Source organism: Ascaphus truei, chromosome 7, assembly GCF_040206685.1.
Source record: "Ascaphus truei isolate aAscTru1 chromosome 7, aAscTru1.hap1, whole genome shotgun sequence".
Taxonomy (NCBI): domain Eukaryota; kingdom Metazoa; phylum Chordata; class Amphibia; order Anura; family Ascaphidae; genus Ascaphus; species Ascaphus truei.
The window spans coordinates 55,595,276-55,602,092 of record NC_134489.1 but is presented as its reverse complement, the minus strand read 5'-3'; positions in this window follow the sequence as shown (position 1 = coordinate 55,602,092).

Genomic DNA, 6,817 nt, shown 5'->3' with positions numbered 1-6,817 from the left:
CGAGATACGGCCAATCCGGGCTCCCCACGCATTATGGCACCAAAGCAGGAGGCGGCGCCAAGAGGTCGCAAGTGACTCCTTCAAGAGCGCTTCGGATGGCTCTAGTGACAGTCCATAGCAACACATGGGCGTGGACGTGCTTATGAACTGGAGGCGTGGTATAATGGCAGTTATTTAGGGCAAAGTTGATCGTTTTGAAGGTGCCGTCCCATTTGCGGCCGGAAAATAAATGTTTTTTCTTCACATATTACCTTTATTCCCAACCTTTTTATCCTCATCACATATTTATTATGAAATTATCATGCAATTTCCTATTTTGGAAAAACTGATTTATTTTTTTCTGGGGGTATTTAAATATGGCAGCTAAGGGATTTTCTAAAAGCAGTTCTATTCACAGCAGCTAATTTTCCTAAGTTATTAAAGCCCCTAGCATCTTATAAATTTACCACACACTGGGTATTGTATTTGTTTTTTAAATAGTGCCAGTCAGTGCCCAACAGAAAAATTATACAACACATAATACAGGGGAGAATCATACAATTAAGGAAAGTTTTCAAATACATTAAAGCTGTGAAAGATGTGGCTTTCGAAAGTACTGGTTCTTTGTCTAAAATAAATTCTGCATTTATTTAAAATTGAGGAAAGGCTATTTTGACCATATAAGAACATATATACAATATTTATGCTTGGAAAGCAGAAAAGGTTATAGGCTTCTTGAAAATAAAGTAATATTTATTTAACCTTTTCAGTGCCCTAATGACCTACTTATTACATGCCAGGCAGGGGGCTGACTGCTCTGTTGCCATCAGCCTTGGGGACCGTAATGTAATTTTTGCTGAAGCTGGACCTCCGGCACTGCAAAGCTTAAGTAGAAGTGTACAGTAACTACGTTTGTCAATTCTAAAGTAGTGGTGCTGTTGGGTTGTAAATAGAAAAGTACTGGTGGCCCACGTTCGAGATGTCCAAGATCAGGTGTTTAAATCAGAACATAGCGGTCACACTTGACTCCTCCCTCACATTCACAATGTAGCTAAAATCTGTTGTTTTTACCTCCGTAACATTGCAAAGATTCGCCCTTTGTCTCCCGTCTCGACTATCGTAACCTCCTACTGTCCGGCCTTCTTGCCTCTCACCTGTCTCCCCTTCAATCTATCATTAACGCTGCTGCTAGAATCACTCTACTCTCTCCTAAATCTGTCCCTCCTGCTCAAATCCCTCTCCTGGCTTCTTATTAAATTCGGTATTACTTTCAAAATTCTCCTCCTCACTTTTAAGGCTTTACACTCTTCTGCCCCTCCTTACATCTCAGCCCTAATTTCTCGCTATGCACCTGCTAGACTCTTGCGTTCTGCTTAAGGATCATCTGTCTACCCCTTTTGTATCTAAAGCCCTCTTCCGCTTAAAACATTTCTCACTCACTGCCCCACACCTCTGTAATGTCCTTCCCCTCAATATCCACCTGGCACCCTCTCACTCCAACTTTAAAACCTATCCTAAAAACACACCTCTTTAATGAAGCATAAGCGTAGCTGTGCTGGCTGATTCTATACATCTCAGATGCACTGAACTTAACCCCTTGCAGAGGCACTTATCATAACACCTTCCTACAGACTCTGTAAGTTCTCCATAATTACCACTTAGATTGTAAGATCTTCACGGCAGGAATCCCCTTCCTATTGTTACTGTCATGTCTGAAATGCTTATTCACCAACAACATTTAGAACCAAATCAAGAAAACCAAGGCAAGAGTTAAAAACTTGTGGTGTTTCTCACTAGCTTTTTAAAATTATTTTACGTTTTTCAGTTATATATATAATTGTATATATAAATAGTTTTTATGGCTTTATACCTATTTTAAGCATGTTCATGCATCACTATGCCATTTTAGCATTTTCCATAAATTGGTAAGCAACAAACAGCTTTGGGTGGGGTTTACAATCTTTATCTAATGACTTTTGGTGATACATTATTTGCCACTCATCAAAATTATTAACTTAGCCTTGTTCCTTTGTCAGCAAAGTAATTATGGTGCCATCATTAGTCAAACAGATTAAAAAAGGTAGCTGTTATGCTTCAACCCAGTATTGCAGACAAAAAGTGATACATATTAATTTAAATTACTTCAAGGTTGATAGAATCTTTCTAAAGAAGTGTAACACTCGTGCTGCCCGCAAACCTGACAAGACTATTATTTAGGCAGCGTTTTTGTTTGGTATTTAAAAATGTAACGTGCAAAAAAAAGACATTTCTGAAAATTAAGGGGCTATGAACTAAGCAGCACGTTTTTGCGCCCGATTGGAAAAATTTTGCTCGGCCGATAAAAAGTGAAGCAAAACACAGGATTCACTAACAAGTTCAGGGCATTTTGTTCCGGCCGAGCAAAAATCTGCTTGATCACCCCCGAGCTTTCCTGCCCCCCTGCTATCGCACTTAAACTTGTAAAGCGTGATAGCTGATTGAAAAAAAACCAGCCTGTAAGAACTGCATGGAGACGCTGCGTCTCCACGCACGGCTCTTACAGGCGATCGTGAAGAATAAATATACATTATAATACTAGTGTACATATGCAGGGGGTCCCCTGAGCTGAACATTGGTTTCAGCTTCGGGGACCCCCTACTTCATGAGACACAGGCCCCGTTATGGGGTGCCGGTATCCCCTGTGCTTTTAATGGTCCCGTGTCACGTGACCGGGGGATTTAAATCCTGCGGGAGGATACTGGCACCCCATAAAGGGGCCTGTATCTCATGAAGTAGGGGAGCCGCGAGGCTGAAACCAATGCGGTTCAGCTCCGGAGACCCCCTGCTCATGTACATTAGTATCAAAACACACATCACAATAAAAAATCATTCATTACTGTAGCGGATAGCCGCTATGGTAATGAAGTTGCATTAATATAATTTTTATAAATACTGTGCGGGAGCAGGGGGTCTCCCGAGATGAACCGCATTGATTTCAGCCTCGGGATCCCCTGCTTCCCGAGTTACAGGCCCAGATATGAGGTGCCGGTATCTCCATTATTTACATGTCACACGTCACGCGACATGGACGCTATAAAAATGGCGGCGATACTGGCATCCGATGCCCCAAACCATGGCCTGTAACTCGGGAAGCAGGGGGTCCCTGAGTCAGAAATCAAAGCGGTTCAGCTCAGGAGACCCCCTGCTCCCGCACAATATTAAAAAAAATACATTAAAGCAGCTTCATTACCTTAGCAGTTATCTGCTAACTGTCCCCAATAAACATAATGCAATGTAACCCTGTTTCCCCCACCCAATCTCACATAGGGCCTCTCTGTGGGAAACACACTCCGGTTACATGGCTTAGTGTGGTGCATACCTACTGGAAACAGGGGGCCTGGGTCTCCCGCATGATGTTATAGGGGAAAAACAGAACAGGCTTCTGGGGTCTTGCCCGAATAGAACTAACAGGTGCAGCGCCTCCATCTCGTGCAGCCCCCAGGTATACGGGGAGAAGTCCCTGCAGAAGAATCTCTTCCCCTCCTTCTAATAGACTTCACTCTTAGGCAGGAGGTATATAAAACACAGGATTCTTTATTTGGTCTTTCTGAATTCAGCAGCCTCAGGTGATAGCAGTTGTTAGGGACCCTCGGGATGTCCCTGGATCCACTCCCAGCCAAAGGGCACTGAGAGTGGTCCTTGCTCTTCCCTTATCCCCTTGTGGGATTAGAGGTATTGGTTTCCCACCGCTCCCCTAAGGGAGGGCCTCAAACTGCTAGAGCCCTGACAGCTTAGTTGGGTAAACCTTGCCTCTCTCACGGTAGAGGCAAACTGGCTAAATCAGGAAGTACAATGCATTAAGTACAAATCCAGTAAGCATCACCCCTGTGTCTCTAATTTGACACAAGGCCTGATGACATACCTTCTCTGACTCACTGCACTGCAAGTGTGGGGAAAACGCATGAATACTCCTGGCAACCTACCCTTACTAGGCTTTACTGCCAGGAGGAGGACAGAATAATAGCCCCAAACCTATCATGGCTACACTCTCCCTCTGGTGGAATCCAATCGTCCCCACTTGGGCCAAATTTGCTGGGGCATCCTGCAGGTGAACAACCTGTGCAAAACTCAAAATGACAGTTGAAAACTTTACAGTGTCATACAATTGCTGGTTATAAACCCACCCACCTTGGATGGTTAAACAAAAACACAGGGATACTCCCAAAATGGAGAATCCTTCCTAATAGTAATGGCGGGGATCCTTACTTCCCATTCATTATGGTCTATGACCCTTACAAAATATGATTGAGGAGGCCCATTCTCAGGACGGTACACAATTTTATGATGAATATGTTCCTCCCTGTACTCCACACTCTCATTAAGGAACAGATCCTCTCCTCTGTCTGATACGCACGATTACAACTTTTTGACCGCAGATAGTCAATGACGACGTCCCTGAGCCATGTATCCCTTTGGTCCTCAATCTCCTGCATAATTGGCTCTGGCACATAAGGGTACTCATACCCATGAGACTGTCTGTAACGTGCTACAATAGCCCTGTCAGCCCTACTCAATGTAGTGAGCTTTTTGTTCTTCGCCTTGCCTGACAGTACCCAGTATACAGTGGAAGTGAACTAAGATTTCTAAGTGGCGCTAACTGTTTTAGCGTAAAAAAGTTTAAGAATTAAACTTAGTGAATCTTAATAAATGTGAATACATGTGATTGAAAAAAATATATGTGCATAATATAAACGTGCAAAAAAATAAATATATATATACACAAACAGATTGTGTGTGCAGCTGCAACCGAAACGTGGATTGCTCTCTCAATCCCAGTAGTATTCTTATGGTAATAAAATGAAGGAAGAAAAAAAAGGGGAAAAAAAAATAGGAAGCGCAGAAAAACGGGTAGATGGCAAACAAACAACTTTATAATAAATGTATAACACAAATAATATGCAATAAACAACTAATAATATAATGAAAATCAATATTGAATAATGTCCATGTGATCTTGGAAACACTGGTATATAGCAATCAAGGCCCGCTGCTGCAAACAGAGAATCAAGCAGATAAGGACAACCTGTTGCAAAAGCAAAGTTCCAGGACCAGGGTGGCAGCCCCAGATATATGCACAGTCCGTAGGTTGATGGAATAGTTAGTGAGGTAGGAGTATATACTGGCCGTTAATGAGCCACTGTTAGATAAGCTCACCTAAACTCCAGATGATGATGTAAAAACGGCACTTGAATTCCTCCTTGTAAATTCCTCTACAGCGAAATCCTCAAAGTCTCAGATGTCAGAGACTAGTGATCTTCAGCCTACCGGGTTTCCGGGTATGGCGTCACGTACGTATTCTTATGGTCTCTGAGTTGATGGGGAGCGCACATATAAGAGAAAGAACATACATCCAATAGTGCAATATGTTTTGAACATTAAGGGGTTAAATCTTCCCAATCCCTATGAGAATGTTACTCATTGATTCCAAAGTTTCAAAATACACGTAAAGGTATCTTTCTCAGCGGTGCTTCAGGGTATAGTGATCAAGGAACATGTGTTGACGGAACTTTTATAAGGTGACTAAAAACCACACATAGCATAGTCTGATATAACTCTTTTATATATAAAAAAGATATTTGAAATACACTCACATGGTGCTATATTGGTATAAGCAATTTGATCTAATGATCTACGCCAACAACCGGAACCTGGAGGAGAAAGTTACCTTTACGTGTATTGTGAAAGTTTGGAATCTGTGAGTAACATTCTCATAGGGATTGGGAAGATTTAACCCCTTAATGTTCAAAACATATTGCACTATTGGATATATGTTCTTTCTCTTATATGTGCGCTCCCCATCAACTCGGAGACCATAAGAGTACCCAGTATACAGGCTCCTCAGGTGTTATCTCATCATAAAAGATTGATGATCCCTTATGTGTCACTAACTTTTGGGGGATCTCTCTCCATCTCCTAGTGAGTTCTTCAGCAACCTCCTCATAGTATGTGCCTATGTCCCACCAATGATCTACCACCTCATTCTTGATCAGAATAAATCTTGTATGATCCATACCTTTATCGTACCCCTCAAACAATGGTGCCCACCATTTATCACGGTGCTCATACGAGGAAGACACACTCATAGACTCCTCAGACTCATCTTTTGAAGATACCCCAGATGTCTCCTATCAGTGGAATGTGAGCCCCTGGCTTTACCTCTATGCACAGGATTAAATACAGTAGGGTTGGGCACAGGTATACGACTCGCCCACGGTATTTCTCCATCAGACCCCTCAACGCTGGTAACCCAATCCCGCCAGTCCGGTGAGAGTGTGGGAGCCTTATCCTTTTTACCCCCGCAAGGACCCAGTGGACCTGAATGTGACTGGGCAGGGGAAGTGGCAGTGGGAATGGTCGGGGCAGTGGCACTAAGGGCAGGGATGAGTGAATCCCCAGAGTCCGGAACAGTGTCTCTCAGTTGGGCTATGCCACAACCAGTAGGGGTCTTCTTATGGTCCCGAGCAGCACGCCTCCGCATCCCTCTGCTGACTAGGGCATCTCTATATCTCTTCACCTCCTCATCAGTGATAATGGAGCTCCTCGGGGAGGTAGGCGCTTGCCTTGGGCCCAAACTCTGTGTCCACCCGGAAGTGATGTGATCTCCGGTCATCTCTGCGGAGTCAGTGTACACCTCCCGGTCCCGCGGCGGAAGTGCGTCATCCACCGGAAGTGGCGGTGGTGGGTCTGTGGGGTCACGGACAAGTGAGTAGGACACAGGATGCTCTCTCTGGCCGACCTCTTCTTTTTTCACCTGGTGGAAGTAAGGGTGTTCCTTACCGCTGCGCTGGCTCACGATACT